Source organism: Euleptes europaea, chromosome 14 (genome assembly GCF_029931775.1).
Source record: "Euleptes europaea isolate rEulEur1 chromosome 14, rEulEur1.hap1, whole genome shotgun sequence".
Classification (NCBI taxonomy): Eukaryota; Metazoa; Chordata; class Lepidosauria; order Squamata; family Sphaerodactylidae; genus Euleptes; species Euleptes europaea.
In genome coordinates, this window is record NC_079325.1 from 12407488 (window position 1) to 12425509 (window position 18022).

The window sequence follows — 18022 nt, forward strand, 5'->3', positions numbered from 1 at the left end:
AAGACACATCCTTTAGCTCTCCGCACGCGCCCATACGTCACCGCCCCTCCAAGCTCTGCGCAATGTGCGCTTCTGGCAAGAAGCCTCCGTTCCCGTTCCCCTTGCCCCCGATTGGACGGCGTGGAAGGGTGGGCGTGCCCTGCGTAACAGAGAGCGAGGGAGAGAAGGCGGGCCTCGCCCACCTCCCCTCGCGGGGATTGGCCGAGAGGGCTGTCTGCCTTTTCTCCTCCCCGCCTCTCCGTTCTTTCGGGGTCTTTCCCTCCGCTTTCCGACCGGCTCTCGGGATGATAGGCGGGGCTTGGGGGAGAGGCCCCGCCCCTTCCTCCCGGGCCCCGCCCACGAAAGCTCTCCCTGGGAACGCCGCGGAGGCTGGCGCGGCAGTTGCTCCTTGGGCGGCGGCGGAGACGGTCGGCAGGGAGAAGCGCGCGGGCAGGATGGCGGCGACGGGCAGCGGGTGGCTGGGGATGGCGCTGCTGCTGCTGCTGCTGGCGGCGCTCACCGGCCCGGGGGCTGCGCTGGCCGGCTACATCGAGGTAAGGCTGCGTCCCCCGGGGTGGACGGGGGTGGCCTTGATGCAAAAAAAGGGGGGGCCGAGTAGCAAACAACCCGCGGCCCCCATTTTCTCCTCCCACTGGTTGGGCGATGGCCCCGGGGAATCTCAAGTCTTGGGGTCTGCTTTGATGCAGCTGAGCATCTTTACCTGGGCTTCCTTTTGCACGGTTCCTCCCGCTGTGCAATTTTGCTAGTGCAATTTCACTAGTGCAATTTCGCTAGTGCAATTTTGCTAGTGCAATTGCCAGTGCAATTTTGCTAGTGCAATTGCCAGTGCAATTTTGCTAGTGCAATTGCCAGTGCAATTTTGCTAGTGCAATTGCCAGTGCAATTTTGCCAGTGCACAGTGATAGTATATAGTGATAGTAGAAAAGAGCAAGAGTCCAGTAGCACCTTAAAGACTAACAAAAATATTTTCTGGCAGGGTGTGAGCTTTACATATAGTGGTGTTCTAGTCTTACAGCGCAGTGCCCTTATTCTAGCCCTCCAGTCTTGTTGTTATACTGCCTGTCGTTACTGGGGCATTTATTATTGCAAGCCCCTCTTTACTCGCCGTGTAAAAGGGTGATCGCCAGCAGGGGCTGGTGGTTACTGTCATGTTTATGATCGCAGCCATGATCTTTTGCTGCTTTTGCATAAGCGGCGTGGCAGCGGCCGAGGTGATGCTGCCCGGGGTGTGGGACCGCCGCAGTATTGTTCTCTCGGCATGGTGTTGTGATGTCTGCCGGTGGAGGTGGCGATGGTCGTGGTGCGCCAGCCACCGGAGTGGCGTCCTTGGTTGTCTTGGGTCGAGCATCGCCGCCCCAAGCTCGGGCACGCGGTGTTGGGAGCACCTGTCGGGTCGCACTGGGTAAGGAAAGCCTTTTGGCAACTTGGAGGCCAGCCCCACTGAGTTCCCTGGGGTGTTTACCCAGACCTTGGTCTGTTCGGAGGCGCGTGGCAGGTATGCTGTCTTGGTAATCTGGAAAGACCAGGGAGGAGTATTGTTCCTTGTCGCAGATCTGTCGAGCATCAAGCCGGGCTTTGATGGAAGGTAATGTTTTTTAACAGGCAAAGTAACCCAAGATTTATATAAGAAAAGCCTGCAGGTTCCCCCCTCCCCCAACATTTGGATTCTCAGGAGCTGTTCTCTCTCCCCCCCCCCCACACACACACCAAAAAAGAAGCAAGTCCTTCAAACATTGTGCCTAATGCTTGGATTGTGTCCAAATGCTTACATTAACTGTTTTCAGTATCAGTTCCCTGTTCTCTGTTGCCTGCCTATGCAAGTTTTTTCTCATCTGTCCTTCGCCTTTTGTGACTTGCTACTTTTCAACTCCTTGGGATTGCCTTTCTAGATCTCTTCCCCCCCTCCCCCCCAAAAAAATTCCTTTGCTCCCACTCTGCTTCTTCCTCTCTGTCCTCTATTTGCTATCTTCCCCCCTCCCCTCATCTTGAGCACGCGCACTCTCTTTCTCTCTCCCCTTTCTTGCAGTGTTTTTCCAGCAACATCACCTTGGACTGGAAATGTTCAGTTAGAGGTGTCTGACCTCCCCCCCACAAGCCCCTTCTTGCTCCCCCTACTCCCTGAAGGCGGAGGGCATGTGCCTCCTTCACCACCCTTAGTCCATCAATCTCTTACCTCCTCTGGCTGTCATGATGACAGATTCTGAGAGTGTGGGGGAGTGACCCACATGCAGACTTGACACTGGGATTTCTGCGGCGTGGTGGGGAAATTTTCCAAATCAGAAGGCCCCTTTCTCATTTGCCGTTTTGGGTACGCATTTGCTGGTGTTGATTTTTTTTATGTGGAAAGTACCGTCCTTCTATAGCTTCAAAAAAAAAAAAAAGCCCTCAGCTCTGGCCAGAACTGGTGAGAAAAAAATATTATGGCACTGACGGGTGTGTCAGGTTGGATTCCTTCCTGTGCCTCCCTGGGCACTGTAGTTTTCCACTTTCCTTAGGGCTTAAATGGCTTCAGTTCTCTTGATCTGCAAGCTGCCCCCCACCCCACCCCTGTAAACTGCTCGCTTTTAGAGTCTTGTGTTTGACGCCAAACTGAGCCAGTGTGTGTTTTCTTTCTTCTTCTGGTATGTGATTTAATGCGTTGTTTCCCAAAGGGAGTGGCAGAGTTTCATTTGTTACCTCTGAATTTGTGACAGCAGTGTTTAACCAAAGATTGGTATGTCTAGCCTGCTCCTCCTTATACCAGCGCCGTTTTACAGCTAGGACTTGGTTATGTTTGTGAAGGCAGTTTAGTGCTCTCAAAGTATGTAGGGCTTCTTACTTGTTTGGGAAAGGGCTGGCAGTGTGTACTTGAATCAAGCTGGGTTTCTGCCTGACCTTTCTAGAATAAAACCAACCAAATGATTTCAGTTAGAGCTCAAGACGATGGTAGGCTAGGAATTCAGATCACCTAGGAATTTGGATCACCGTGTTTTGGAGTTAACCGTCTGGGTCTTTTGTTTTACCTCTCTCTGTGTGTGCATAGATATGTATGAGCTCCGACCTCTGCATTCTTGGCACAGTAACAAGAAATGTGAGTGTCAGATGGGCCTGGGAGCGTAGGTTGGAAGGCAACTTTGTAGAGAAAAGCATCAGTTTCATCAAGGCTGCCTCATCCTCCTGATCGATCCTGACTAAATCTTCCATTTAAAAGCAGTTCATTGCAATGTCTTCAAGCTTTTTTCAGAGCATTATGGGTGCATGGGTAATTCTTAAATGTTTGCTTTCTCTAATAAATGCACAGGTTTTCAAACTAAGCCCACAATAACAGAAGAATTCCTGTAGATTGCTTTTTTTTTTTTGGCTGAGAAAGGGATGGGGAATGTAATGTGTAGGTCATTCTTGGAGCTAAACCTGCTTTGTTCGAATTGAGGCGTGTGCACCTGTCATGAGCATAGTTCCTCAGCTACACGTTTCCGTCATTATTTCTATCCTTATAGCATCCCTGTAGGAGGTAATTAAAAAAAAGATCTTGCAAACTACCTGGGAATTGCCTTCTTCGTTTTATTCTTGAGTAAAAGCGTGATGCATGCCTGCATTGATTTTGTCCTTTGGTATTCTGCCAGATTGCTGTGACCATATTTTCATTAAACATTAGAGGATTAGTTCAGTTCACAGAACTGTTCAGCTTCATGAATTGGTTTGTAACGTGATGGCAGTTCCGTGACAATAAGCGCTCTTGAATAACCTGTCTGAAATCGTGCTGCCAGGTTGGTAGCAGGGTTCATTGAGGCTGGGGTGAAGGATTCCACCGAAAGCCCCTCTCGGATTACTTGGCACGGGCATGTTGATGGAGAATTTGAGTATTGCTTCCTGATGATAGGATTAATCCCTTGCACCTGTTAGAATATCTTCCAGCTGTAGGGTGCACTTCCTTTCTCATATCTTGGACAAGTTCAGCTGCCTCTACGTATCCTGTCTGCAAGATTCTTCATAAATTAGTAGCGAGCCTCCCTTTTTCTTTCAGTGCTCGTCTGGGTCAAGCAAGGCAGTGTGTTTGGGGAGACCTCTAAATTTCAGGGATTTATTGATTGCATGGTTGTGGCAGGGGTGGAGGCTAGTCGGAGTTCTGCTGTCTAAGCCTGCCATTTTGTATGGATAGTTTGTAATTGGCTACGCTACTAAGTTCTAGCCTCCAGTTGCAATTTTAGTTGTGAAAAGGAAAGGGAGAAAATGCAGCAGTGGTTGTGAAAATCTGCAGGGGAAGTAACATTTCCTAATATTTCTTTATGCCTACTTACATGTCTCGTGTAAAATAATGTAACTTTGCCGTTGAGAAAAGACAATATAGTCCTTTAGTTGATTTGGTGTATATCCATTAGGTGGATTTTCTTTCACTTGATTAACCAGTCTCTGTCCCCAGAAAACCCGGTAATCTGATTACTACAACATGTCTGTTTCTAGTTTGGAAGTGCATATATCTGAAGTTTAATGTGAATCAGATTCTGAATAGATCATTAAGGGGGAACGTCAAAAGTAATTTAACCTCTATTATGTGATCATTTTGGTGTGGTGAGGAACTGATCCTCTGACTCTGTATAGTTCTGCTTTAATTGGCCTTGCAGTAAATAGTTAAGGTAGGGTGAGTTCTATGCAGTTTTATCAAGGCTTCTTTAAGTCAAGTCTTTTGGGATAGAAAGTACATTATAATTGTGTGGAGCCTTGATTAGGAACTCCCTTTCCTGGAGGGCCATGTTATTGTGAGTACAGGTGGTGGATCTAGCCTCTGCTGCCTGCTAGAGAGGAGGCCTGTTATCACAGTTTCTACTTCTCCTTGTACCTATGAGATGGTAGTTAAGGGGCAACTAAGGGACTGGATTTGACCCAGCATTGCATACAAATGGGCAGTTTATTTGTTTTGAGTGATTTGTGTTTTTCCTTGCTTGTGTTTAAAGGTATTTAAAAAATTATACAACCACTAAAAACACAGTGAAAGCATCAGCTTAATCCAGACTGTTTCAAAAAGCCACAATAAAAAGCATCTTGCTGTCCAGAAAATTAAGAATCTGTTTTTAACCTCTTTTGGGAGACATTTTATTACATTGGACCAGCTAATGGACAGGTGTCCTCCCTTGCCTTTTTGTCCTCACAAGAAATTGTACCTTATTGAGAAAGTATAATCTGCTGATTTTCACCACAGTTGGTGTATAGCTTCAGATGGAGAAAGGTGGCCTTTGGGGTTTGTCTGTGTGAGGCCATGAAATATTTTAATAGGTTAATTGTTGCAGCTTGAATTGAATTTAGAAGCAAGCTGGTAACCAGTGCCGTTAGTGTAGAGCCAGACAAATGTTTGTGAAGTCCAGCCTCAGGGCTTTTCTGGATGCTTGAGTTACTCCAGATGTTCTTGGGAGTTGATCCACAAGCACTGGAATCGGTTTGGGCATGGCTGTTCTGCAAGTGTGCCCTCTGTGCATTTTCACAGCTGTGGAGTCAGTTTATTTTCTTCTGCACGTGCCTTCAATAATGAGGATTTTAAAGGGAGGGTACATCCGTCATTGGTTGCATCACAACACGCCCTTTAAAAAAAAAAGCACTAAAATATCAATAGCATTGTAACAACAGGCTTGTGTATGTGCCATCAAGTCAGAGCTAACTTATGGCGACCCTGTAGGGTTTTCAAGATGAGACGTTTGGTGATGGTTTGCCATTGCCTGCCTCTGTGTGTGCTGAGAGAGTTCTGTGAGAGAACCGAGACTGGCCCAAGGTTACCCAGCAGGCATCATATGGAGGAGTGGGGAATCGAACCCGGTTCTCCAGATGAGTCTGCTGCTCTTAACCATTACATCATGCGGCCTCTAAATAGGCTTAGCTTCTCTGAATTCCCAGCTTCCATTTTTAAAAAAATCTCCAGCCCCTAACCTCATGGAGATATGCCTTTTTCCTTATATGTCCATGAGGGAAGGAGATAGACTTTCTTTAAAAAAAAAAATGCTGGGAATTCAGAGAACCCCGTAATCCTATTGTTCCAGTGATAATATTTTAGTGCCATTTTTAAAAAAGAAAAAGAAATCACTCATATTCGTGGTGGTGGTTGTTTGACCATCACAGTCCAATAGTCAAAGAATGGGCTGGAGGTAGGTGGGTGGGAGTGAGTGGAACAAAGAAAACCCGGGAAAAAGCTGACTCAATCAGCTGCAAGAAAAACATTGGGGTTAAAGTGGTCTCAAAAGATCAAGGGGGAGGGGGACAAAAACCCAAAGTGAAAACTAAAGGCCCAAAAATGCATGTGGGGAATCAGGATCAACTGAAGCAGTATGAGGCCTCAACTGAGAGAAAAAAAACCCCATGGGGAAAAAGCCCTCAGTTAAAGAGGTGTGATGGTATTCTGCAGTAATGCCAGATGGCTGTAACTTCTTTTGCACGTTAATGTGCCCATAGAGAATCTAGGTCTCTTATTTGTTTAAATGGAAATTTCTTCTTTTGTATGGTTATTAGCACTGATGCAGGAATAGATAAAGTGAACTATAACTGTATGTTGTTTACCAGCTTGGGCTAATATGTTTGCCTACCCTGAGATAGGTTACACTGAAGCTAATCTTTCTGTTAATGGTGCCTTTGAAGGGGTCAGGCTCAAATGGGTGATTTAGAGCTGCAGTTTCAGTTGTGAATTTGTAGCTTCCTTATGCATACTCTATCAAAGCGCCTACACCGTTTAATTTAACACATGGTCTCTGATCTCTGCAAGCTCAAAGTAATGCTAGGTTCCAGATTAGATACAGCCGGCCATGAATCAAAAACAATGAAACTGTTCTCAACAAGGCTTATTTTGACTTTGCTTGTTGCTGCATGCAAGCAATTTGTCTGGAAGAAATAAAACTGGTTGCACTTAAATGTAAATAATTTGGAATTATAATTTTTATTCTGGTGTTCAAGAGTTTTGTGGTATTTACTTAACTTGTTTCAATAAGTTCCTCTGGGGTCCAATTAGAATTGTTCCAACTTATTGAACAGCCATCCTTGTATTAAAAAGGAGTTGCTTTCTTTGAAAGGCATCCTACAGGTAGTAAAGGCAGGAGCTGGATATCTTGCCGAAATATCGTTTTGATGCAATATCACATTTTGTTGAAATGTCTACTTCCCAGCGTTAATGTCTTCTAAACATGCAATTTGTTTATAGCCCTTAGCTATACACTTTATGCATTCAACCTCTTTATAGAAGACAACTCATTGTGCTCAATTGCTCAATATGTTTTGAGTCAGTAACTTTACCCTTGAAGTCCTATAAGCAGCATATAGCTGCAGTGTGTTGCTTCATTAGTTCCATTTCCCTGTGTGTATTAATTTTAGCCCCATTCTTAAACTATTTCCTTTCACATCTTTTTGTCTTCGGCACACCTTTTTCAGATCATGAAATAGAATACATATTGAGTAGACCATTCTCTATAAATATTTTTGTCAGATTATATTTTCTCAAGCACTTTAATTCTGCTTCAGTGCAGTATTGTGAAATGCTAGCCGGAAAAAGCTGTATTTCCATATCTGCAGGTGTATTAAGACTCCAGTTCTTATCGCACCTAGTTCTAGATGTTTGTTTAAATATTTAGCAGAAAGAAAAGAACATTTAACGCTAAGGTTGACATTAATGGTCTTGTTAATTCTCCTGTGCCTAGAAATGAGAGGTTACTCAATGTAAAGTACCAGCAAATTTAAATCATCCTGAAATTTATATATCAGTTGCCCTAATGTGAGCTGGTGGGAATTTCTTCCCATTTGGACAGTTACCCAGCAAAAGTTGGCCATGACTAAGTTTTGTGTATTGTTTTGATTGGGTCTTAGTTCTTTAGACTAAAAAAACAACTAGATACAACTTTCTGCCTAAAATAAGATTGGCCGCCTTGATCGTGCATAAAACAGCAGGCCTTTGAACACATGAAGCTGCCTTATACTGAATCAGACCCTTGGTCCATCAAAGTCAGTATTGACTACTCAGACCGGCAGCGGCTCTCCAGGGTCTCAGGCAGAGGTCTTTCACATCACCCACCTACCTAGTCCCTTTAACTGGAGATGCCGGGGATTGAACCTGGGACCTTCTGCATGCCAAGCAGATGCTCTACCACTGAGCCACGGTCCCTCCCCTAGAAACTAGTTGAACCAAGAGGTTGCTGCTGTAGTTCTTCTCTAGAAAGTATGTGTGCCAAGTTAAGGTTTATTTTATGCTGTTACAGCATAACATAGCATAGAAGGTTAGCAGCGAGAGACCACTTCACCAAATCAAGGCTGTTCTTAGGAGATCACTTTTGCCTATTAAGGGAAATATACGTTTGCGGAAATAAGACTTGCTGGTGACCTTCTTTGGGGCTTGAGGGTTACACTGCTAGTCCCCTTCGCTCTCAAGGTGGCTCTATAAGAACACTTATTGCTGACGGGGCTTAGGCAGAATCTGAAGTGAAAAAGAATGACAGGGACTAGTAGGGTTTACTTGTGGAAGATTCTTTGAATTTTTCACCTGGTCTTTTACTAGTGTAAACTGGACTGGGGAGCTAACTAACTTGGGGGTGTGATTTATGGAGTCTGCTGTTCAGAATGGTTTCCTTGATAAGACTGACTTGTAACTTATGAGTCTGTATCTGAGGGGGAGTGATAGAGGCTACCTCTACTATCTTTTTTTAAAAAATAGCCTGCCTCCCATATCTCTGTTGGGTAGGCAGGCACAGCTGTGTTTTAAAGTACTACCACTTAATGAAGGTTAGTATATATTTGGCAGGAAGGGTTTTTTTTATTTTATTTTTTTGCTGCTGCCTCTAAAGAGACGACTTTTGGTTAGGAAATGCCCGCAGTTGAAGAATGCACTAGGATGCTGTACAAATACATCTTTTTTTGGTCGTGTTTAGCTCGGCTGAGCTGTTCAGTTCAGTACTCGTTGGCCAACTATTTCAGGGATGTATTTGAGTTATTTGTATTGCTTCCCTGACTGCTGTCTAAAATTTGGCCTGCTCACTGTGACCTTTACAATACATTGAAATGTTTCCCTTCAGATAATTAATATAACGCTACCTGTGAACTTTGCTTTGTTAAAAATACAGTTAGCTTATATACTCATTCAGAATTTTATGTAGTATCTCATGCCTTCTGTGGTAGTATAAATGTGTTTTTTCTGTACTGAATCCTTAACATAATATGAAAAAATAAGGTCTATTTCAAATTACTATATAGGTTGAATTTGAGGTTTGTGTTATATCCATTGGACTTCAGTGGAACTGAAAATTGGAGTTGGGAAGCAAAATCCTGGTTAAGAAAGATCATAAACAACTTCAAACAGAACGTTGGTAACCATTCGTTTCAGATACATTCCAGTGCTATATCAAACTACTATGCCAATATATAGGTAATACTTACAGCACAATCCTAAAGAGAGTTGCACCAGTCTAAGCCCATTCATTTCAATGGGCTTAGACTGGAGTAACTAGGTTTAGGATTGCACTATTAATCGCCAAGTCCCATGTGTTCCCATTTTGGAAAATGATAGCTTGGATTCAGAGTCGGCCATGTCACCGTTAGTGGCATCTCTATGATGATAAACATGTTATGTTTAGAACTAGAAACTTGGAAATCTTGGCATGCAAACTAACTTTTCTAGTTGTAGAGGGAAGCACAAGAACATGTTAGCAATATTTCATGGTCTAAGCTTACATTGCAACAACTAAAATGTGTTATGGTTTCAAATCTCCGGATATTTTGAGCATAATGGGTGATGGGCTGTTCATTTTTATCTCCTTAGTAACCGTACCAGGGCTTGTCTTCATTTAGCTGTTTGTATTCCTTTTATGTGCTATAAATACAGGGGGGAAATGCTATTCTAAACAGTGCCTGAAAGTGACTGAATGTGGTGGCCAAGAGACTGATTTTCAATGTGACCAGTATGATTTGGTGATAGCAAGAAGGTTTCTTTTTTTAAAAGCTAGGGTCCATGATTGCCATGTTGTGTGTGTGTACATGTTGTTGACTTAGTAGAAAAAAATAGAGTAGATGTGTATATTTCCCCATATTTTGTTTTTTATATTCCTTGGTGTAGCATTTGGGCTGGTGTGGAAGATCTTAGTATGTAACCAGGGCTCTTTTGAACTATTATTTTTTAATGTGATTGCTGAGCTAAGCTCTGTCTCCTGATTTTGTTCTATCCTAGGTGTCCTTCACCATTTACATTTTGGGCTTCAGGTGATCACCAGAGATGCAATTCTTATAGTGCAAACATACATAGAGTGAGTTACTGCAGCCTAACCCCAATTTAAATTATTAGGCGAGAATAAGGTTGAGGAAAGGTTGAAGGAGCTGGGTATGTTTAGCCTGAAAAGGAGAAGACTGAGAGGGGATATGATAACCATTTTCAAGTACTTGAAGGGCTGTCATATAGAGGATGGTGCCAAGTTGTTTTTGGTTGCCCCAGAAGGTTGGACCAGAACCAACGGGGTAAAATTAAATCAGAAGAGTTTCCATCTAGACATTAGGAAGAATTTCCTAACAGAGCGGTTCCTCAGTGGAACAGGCTTCCTCGGGAGGTGGTAAGCTCTCCTTCCCTGGAGGTTTTTTAAGCAGAGGCTAGATAGCTATCTGTCAGCAATGCTGGTTCTTTGAACTTAGGCAGTTCATGAGAGGGAGGGCATCTTGACCATCTTCTGGGCACTGGGGGTGTGTGGGGGACGTAGTTGTGAATTTCTTGCATTGTGCAGGGGGTTGGACTAGATGACCCTGGTGGTCCCTTCCAACTTTATGATTCTATGAGTAACACTGTGTAGTGTTGCGTTGCAGATCTGTTAAATGTGAATATCCTGGGGATACACAAAGTAATGGCATTGCTGTATCCTGCACAATTCTTACCAAAATAAGGATTGGTTGCTTACCTGTAACTGGTGTTCTTCGAGTGGTCATCTGTGTAGTGGTCACCAATGGGATCTAGTGCACATAGAGGCCCTGTTCAGAAACAAAACCTTTTCAGCATGAGTTCCTCCATGTACTTCAGTGGCAAACGCAAGCTGTGTTGCCGTATGCTGTACAACTGTTATTAAAATAATCATTTTGTGTTGAAATTAACATGGTACTCTTGGTAACAGTTTAAGTGCAACCATTGTGCATAGTCCAGGTGCTGAAACTTCAGACAATTTATTCTTATACTTGACACTGAAACTCAAATGTTTTTAGTCAGCAGATTGCTCCCCGCCTATACAAAACAATTCAGTTTAGTACGATGTTTCCTTCCTTGGCTCTGGGGAAAAAATAATTAACGTTATTCACCATTTTCCTAGCCATGGGCTGAAAGAGATGTAGAGTTCAGCAGTGTTCTAACCAATTTGCCCTCCAGATCAACTCATTAATTTAGTCAATGTGCGGAGTCAGCACACTGACGTCTGGGTCTTCTTGAAAATATGAATTATAACTGGTATGTTGCTGTATTTCATTCTTTTTAAATGCGATAATTCTGTTGTATGCATTTTTGGGAAAGCATGAGTGCTTCCTGTATTTGAATGGAGATTATTTTTCTAATTCATTCATGAATAGCTTCCCTATGCAGTTTTTAAGTAGCTAGGAAGCAGTTCATGTGTATAGAACATGCGAACATTCAGGTGCTGTTAACACTGCTTTTAGAGTTTATATTCCAAGATCACACGCTTGGATGAACTCCAGGGGGATTTTTTCAGGCCTTGCAGTGAGAGAAGAAACTCAACTTGGAAATGGAATCAGACACAGCTATTAGCCATTCTTATCTGTTTCACCACTTTATTAAGATACCTGGAATGGTTAACAGATTTTGTGCTGTGCCTGAATGAAGAATTGTGATGAAGCTAATCCAGCAATTTCTTTGTAACCGAATAGCTCAGTAATCTTTGACTGCAGTGCTGACCTGGCATGATATGACTACAGTTAATAGTTTCGTCGGTTTTGAAGAACAAAGCAAAGCAAATTCGGCTGGTTGTCCCCTGCTTAGAGTGGAGGCAGGCTGGGAGCGTTTTAGTGACTAATCTTCATTACTCTTCAGCAGGGGGAAGTAAGAGAACAATTGGACAGATAGAAAATATGAGCCGATTCTGAAAAATAGGAGGACAAATGCTAGATTCCTGGGAGGGGGCCCCTTACGTGCTTTTCTGTGGTGCATCCTCCTTCTCTTGGTTGTTGATTTGAGCAGTTAAGTAAGAAACCCCTCCTAATTGGGATGGGCCATCAATACACATGAAGCTGCCTTATACTGAATCAGACCCTTGGTCCAACAAAGTCAGTATTGTCTACTCAGACCGGCAGCGGCTCTCCAGGGTCTCAGGCAGAGGTCTTTCACATCACCCACCTACCTAGTCCCTTTAACTGGAGATGCCGGGGATTGAACCTGGGACCTTCTGCATGCCAAGCAGATGCTCTACCACTGAGCCCTATTTAGTCCATGTGGGAAGGTATCACCAAGCCCTGAACATTGCCTAGTTACTGATGCCAGCTTAACCTGTTAATGAGGCAAATCCATGGCCAGTTACACTTTACTGGAGGGAAGGCAGCATGGTATAGCCTGATTTCAGAAGTTAGGCAGGGTCGGTGCTTGAAAGGGTGACCACCAAGGAAGGCTCTGCAGAGAAAGGCAATAGCAAACCTGCTCTGCTTCTCACGTGCCTTGCTGGGGTCGCCATAAGTCAGCTGCGCCTTGATGACACTTTACACACACACACCCAACGCTTCACTGGTGGAGGAAACCCATCTCTTAACCCCATCCAAAGCCCCTTTAAACTCCTTATTTGGGAATTAGAATGGGGGGCGGGTACACTGAGAGTCGAGTAGTTTTTATATATCTGGTCTTGATCAACCAATTCCTTAACAATTTCATGGAGTTACTTGCTGCTATTATTTGGGTCAGCTTGACCTAGTTTTCTGCTGCATCTCACAGCACATGCCAGTGTAGTGTGGTGTAGTGGTTAAAGTACTGAACTAGGATCTGGGAGACCCAGGTTTGAGTCTCCACTCTGCCATGGAAGCTTACTGGGTGACCTCAGGCTAAGAGTGAATGGCCCAACCTACTTAGCGCTTTTGTGCGAATAAAATAGAGGAAGGAAGAACTGTGTTGTAAGTCGCTTTGGGGCCCTGTTGGGGAGAAAAGAAGGATTTAAATACCTAAGTATGAATATAACGTTCTGGAGATGGGAAGAGAGAGGTAGAATGATAAGCTGAAAACAACTTTCATACAAAGGATCAATACATATACAATGGTCTTGGAGTAACATATGTGTACATTAATGTGGGGGATCCCATAACAATGTGACAGTTGCTCGAGAGTTAAATAGACTGAGATACCTTGGCTAATTGAAGAAGAAGAGTTGGTCTTTATATGCCGACTTTCTCCACCACTTAAGGAAGACTCAGACCTGCTTACAATCACCTTCCCTTCCCCTTCCCACAACAGACACCCTGTGAGGTAGGTGGCGCTGAGAGAGCTCTAAGAGAGCTGTGACTAGCCCAAGGTCACCCAGCAGGCTTAGTGTGGAGGAGTGGGGAATCAAACCTGGTTCTCTAGATCAGAGTCCACTGGTCTTAACCACTACACTACACCACTAATTGGATGGTTTTGAGTCAGCATCTTGCCCTGGCTTCTTTCTCTAGAATCTGAGCCCTAGTTTGTGTAATTAGACAGTTGTTTCATTCATTGAAGACTAACCAGGTGCAGGGGACCTGAGGTAGCTGATGACTCCTCTTCTAGAAGCCCAGGCCAAGAAGTTCATACTTTGGGTCTCGATGAGATAACTAGTAGCCTGAGAGAGTTCAGCTGTGGTAAGTCCCTTTCTCCACTCTCATAGGATCTTCCTGAAAGACTTGTGTGTCCCGAGAGAAAGAAGCTCAAGCAAAGAGGGCTCGTACCATCAACTCCAAGAGGATTTATTCTCTTTAATTGCTTTGTGTTTCAGTATTTTATATTGAGCTTCTGCCAAATGGCTGTAATTAAAAGTAATAAATATTGCCAGGCATCTAGACTGTATTAGGATCACAATTTTGTAGTAAGACTGCAATTCAAAGGGGCAAAAGGTCTTTGAATAAAAATCTAGGTAGTTTCCTTATTGCTGTATAATTGTGTTGAGACTAGAAGTACGGAGGTTAAAACCGGCTTGGAATCTGTTCCAGAAAGCAGATTTCCATTTTTTATCATGTTGGTAACTAAGTACTGATGCAATTTGCCCTAGAGGAAATAATTAAGAGATCTCAAAGAAGGGGTGGGGTGTACATAGGGAGTCCAAAAATTAAATAAATCACATGAAGCAGATTTACATAGCAATTACTTTGTAATCAGTACAAAAGTGCTGGCTGTAGACGCCTATACAAATGGCTTTTCCGGAACCCAAGAAAACCTAGTTAAGCTGGCAAGGACCAGATCTTCCTTTGCCAGACACTATAAATTACTTCTTAATTTTTATAATGCCATTAAGCAGCTTTTCAAAGCAGAGATCTGTATTGCCCTTTGGAAAACCTACTGATAAAAGTTTCAAGAAGTTATTTTAGGTATAATGTGGCATTTTAATGAAATAGAAGTGCATGCTTATGGTGCAATGTGGCAGAAATGCTACTGGAGGAAGTATCGCAATATAAAAATGTAGTTCCAGTATTGAACTTGCTGACAGTAAAACTACAAATTCAAGTCTCTTGACACTAATAGTCATATTCCAGTGGTATTCTGGCAAGTTATCCTATGAACTGCAAATCTGATATTGTTAATAAAGCTGTTTTTGTTTGCCTGTGTTGAAATGAACCTCTCTTCCATACAAACATAACTTCCTTGTTAGGACCAAGAAGATGATGAAGAAGAGATGGTTTTTATATGCCGAGTTTCTCTACCTTTTAAGAAGAATCAAACCAGATTACAGTCTCCTTCCCTTCCCCACAACAGACACCCTGTGAGGTAGTGGGGCTGAGAGAGCTCTTAATAGAACTGTGACTAGCCCAAGGTCACCTAGGAGGCTTCAAATGTAGGAGTGGGGAAACCAACCTGGTTCACCAGATTAGAGTCTGCAGCTCATGTTGAGTGGGGAATCACACCCAATTCTCCAGATTAGAGTCTACCACTCTCAGCCACTACACCACGCTGGCTCCATGCTGATTTCCACATTATAACCTTTCGTGTGTCTCAGCCACCCCTTTTCTGTATTCTGCTGCAAGTGGAATTAAAATAGTGGTTCCATATGGAATTGAAATGGGGATTCCAGACAGCACTTAATAAAGTTCTATATTCTCCATACAAATCCATCGCCCACAGGCAGAATCCTACTACATGTCTAAAGTCTCCTTTAGTAAAAACTTGGCTTTCTTCCAGCAATTTCTTATTTGTTCCATTGTTTTCAAGCAAAATTAACTGCTTCCTGTTTTCTGGGGGCTCCGTCAGTTGTCATGAATAAATGCCTGATGATCAGTCGTTGGTAAAGAAGGGAAAGGGGGTTGACTTTTTTCCCCTAAGCCAAAATTGCTACTCTTTTTTTAAAAAAAATGTTTGTTATTGATAACTAGTGTGGAGTAGTGAGTGTTTAACTAGGATCTGGGAGACCCAGCTTAATCCCTACTCCACCATGGAAGCATGCTGGGTGACCTTGGGCCAGTCACACACTCTCAGCTTAACCTACCTCATTGAGTTTGTTATGAGGATAAGCCAGCATGTTGTGGTGGTTTGGAGCGGTGTAGTCTGTTCTGGAGAACCGGGTTTGATTCCCCACTCCTCCACATGAGCGGTGGAGGCTAATCTGGTGAACTGGATTTGTTGCCCCACTCCTACACATGAAGCCAGCTGGGTGAACTTGGACTAGTCCCAGCTCTCTTCGAGCTCTCTCAGCCCCACCTACCTCACAGGTTGTCTGCTGTGGGGAGGGGAAGGGGAGGTGATTGTAAGCCGGTTTGATCCTTCCTTAAGTGGTAGAGATAGTCGGCATATGAAAACCAACTCTTCTTCTTCTTTGCATCTCCACCAGGGAGAAAGGTGGGATAGAAATGAAATAAATAAATGTTGTTATAACACTGTTATGCAATGATGATCATTTTAAAATGAGGAATCATTAACTTGGGCTGGCTGCAGTGTTTAAAAACTCCTCTCCTTCTGCCCTCTCCATAAGAGCTAGTAAGCATTTACTGAAGATTGCTGAAAGAATGTGCCAGCCCTGAGAAAACAGGAAGTAATTAAACTGGAGGGAGAAGAGGTAGATTTTTTAAAACGGGACAGTGGCCCAGGAAAGTCTTAATAGCAGTTTGTGTGGGACAGTGTAATACTACAATTGTGTTTTAAGTAAAAAGAAATTGCTACGAGTGAGGTCAAGACAGGAGAGCAGCACAAATACTAGAATTAGTAGGTTGACTGCAGCATTATCAGAATAGTCTGAAAAACTATGTGACCGAATCATAGCAATTGCAAATTACAAGTGACTAGTGTGGAACCAGCTTGAGTTACAACCAGGGCTTTTTTTTGGGGGGGGGGGGTCCCTCTTGACTTTGATCACTATGCTATCTAGGAATTTGGTTTTTCAACTGAACCGGGCATTCCGTGGATGTATGTCTTAAGCATCCAATCACATAGAAAAGCTTGAAAATACAGGGTTTTACTTAGAACATTTTGGTCCCATGTTTAAGTCTGACCACTCTTGACATTCACCCAGGGAACCTATGTAATCAGATCCCTTTCATTACTGTCTTTTAGCTTTTCTTTGTTCCAGAATTTTCTCCCTCTATTTGTGCAGGATGGTGTGGTATAGCCTGATGCTGTCAGATCTCGGAAACTGAGCAAGATTGGTCCTTGGATGGGAGACCACTAAGGAAGCCTTTGCAGAGGCAGGCAGTGGCAAACCACCTCTGCTTAATAATTTGCCTTGAAAACCCTACTTATGGGGTGACCATAAATTGGCTGTGACTTGGTGACACTTTACACACACACGCACACTCTTGTGCTTCTTCAGCTGTTGGATACTTCCACTTCGATGTCCCCTCACCCTATCAAATGAAACAAATACTTCATATCATGCTTTGTTTCGGACAACTCTGTCCTTGACTTTTTTAATCTCTTCCTGCTTAATCTTCCATTGTCACCCCACAGCTGCATCACTTCTATCCAAGTCTCTGCCAGCAAATTCATCCACCTCTCTGATGTTGACAGAACCACAAATGTTACCCCTTTAAATTACTAGGTCGGCACAAGTTCTTCATCCTTGCCATAAGCCCTCGATGGCCTCCTTTCCACCATCTCTGTTCTCATCTTCCAGTACATCCCTTTCGGCCTGCTCCTCCCTCAAGGAACTCTGCCCTTTCTTATGCTCCCCTTTATATGTAGACCTACTTGTCAAAGCTTGGGGAAAGCTGCACTGCTTTCACATGAACATATGAAGCTGCCTTATACTGAATCAGACCTTTAGTCCATCAAAGGTAGGGAAGGAGATTGTAAGTCGATTTGAGACTCTTTAAAGGCAGAGAAAATCAAGTTATAAAAACAATCTCTTCCTTCTCCTTCTCTTCCTTCTCCTTCTGGTATGTCTGCTGACAGGGGCATATCAGAACATTATGTTTGGTACCCATGGCTGGATCTCTGCCCAAGCAAGCCAGTGGTGTAGGAGAAGGCAACAAGCATGGCTTGGGTCTTTCACTGCCAACCAGACTGTTACAGCCATCTACAAATTTTCTCTGACTTATATTAACATTAGTCTGCTTACCATGTAGATAGTTGAAATCACTCTTTAGTACATAGTCTATTTTTGCTGCTATTTGAATATGTTTTACATTTAAAAATTGTTCTTACTATCTTACTTATGTCATCCCAAGTATATCCCCCTAGCATTGCCTTTTTGGCTGTTTCAGTCCAGACGGTTCGTTGTGTTCCATTTTTTAAATTGCTGACCAAGACTACCAATACGTCTCCTCTTACACTGCCTGTATTCTCTCACTGTTTAACATGCTAACTGTAGCTTACAGAGCTATTTGTAGAGAACATAGGATCATTGAGATATTTGAGGTTATGTTTACTCTAAGAGTGCGTTATGCACTCTTTCATGTGCTGGTGGTT

At 43.3% G+C, this 18022-nt stretch overlaps 1 protein-coding gene across 7 annotated transcripts in view; it reads left to right on the top strand.

The window, feature by feature from the left end:
• Positions 1 to 483: 483 nt before the first annotated feature.
• APLP2 (amyloid beta precursor like protein 2) overlaps positions 484 to 18022 on the top strand; it is a 69799-nt gene continuing 52260 nt past the window's right edge. For all 7 annotated transcript variants that reach the window (XM_056860000.1, XM_056860001.1, XM_056860006.1 and 4 more), the window contains exon 1: positions 484 to 533. The gene's annotated coding sequence lies outside the window, so the exon portion shown is untranslated. The remainder of the gene's footprint in view (positions 534 to 18022) is intronic.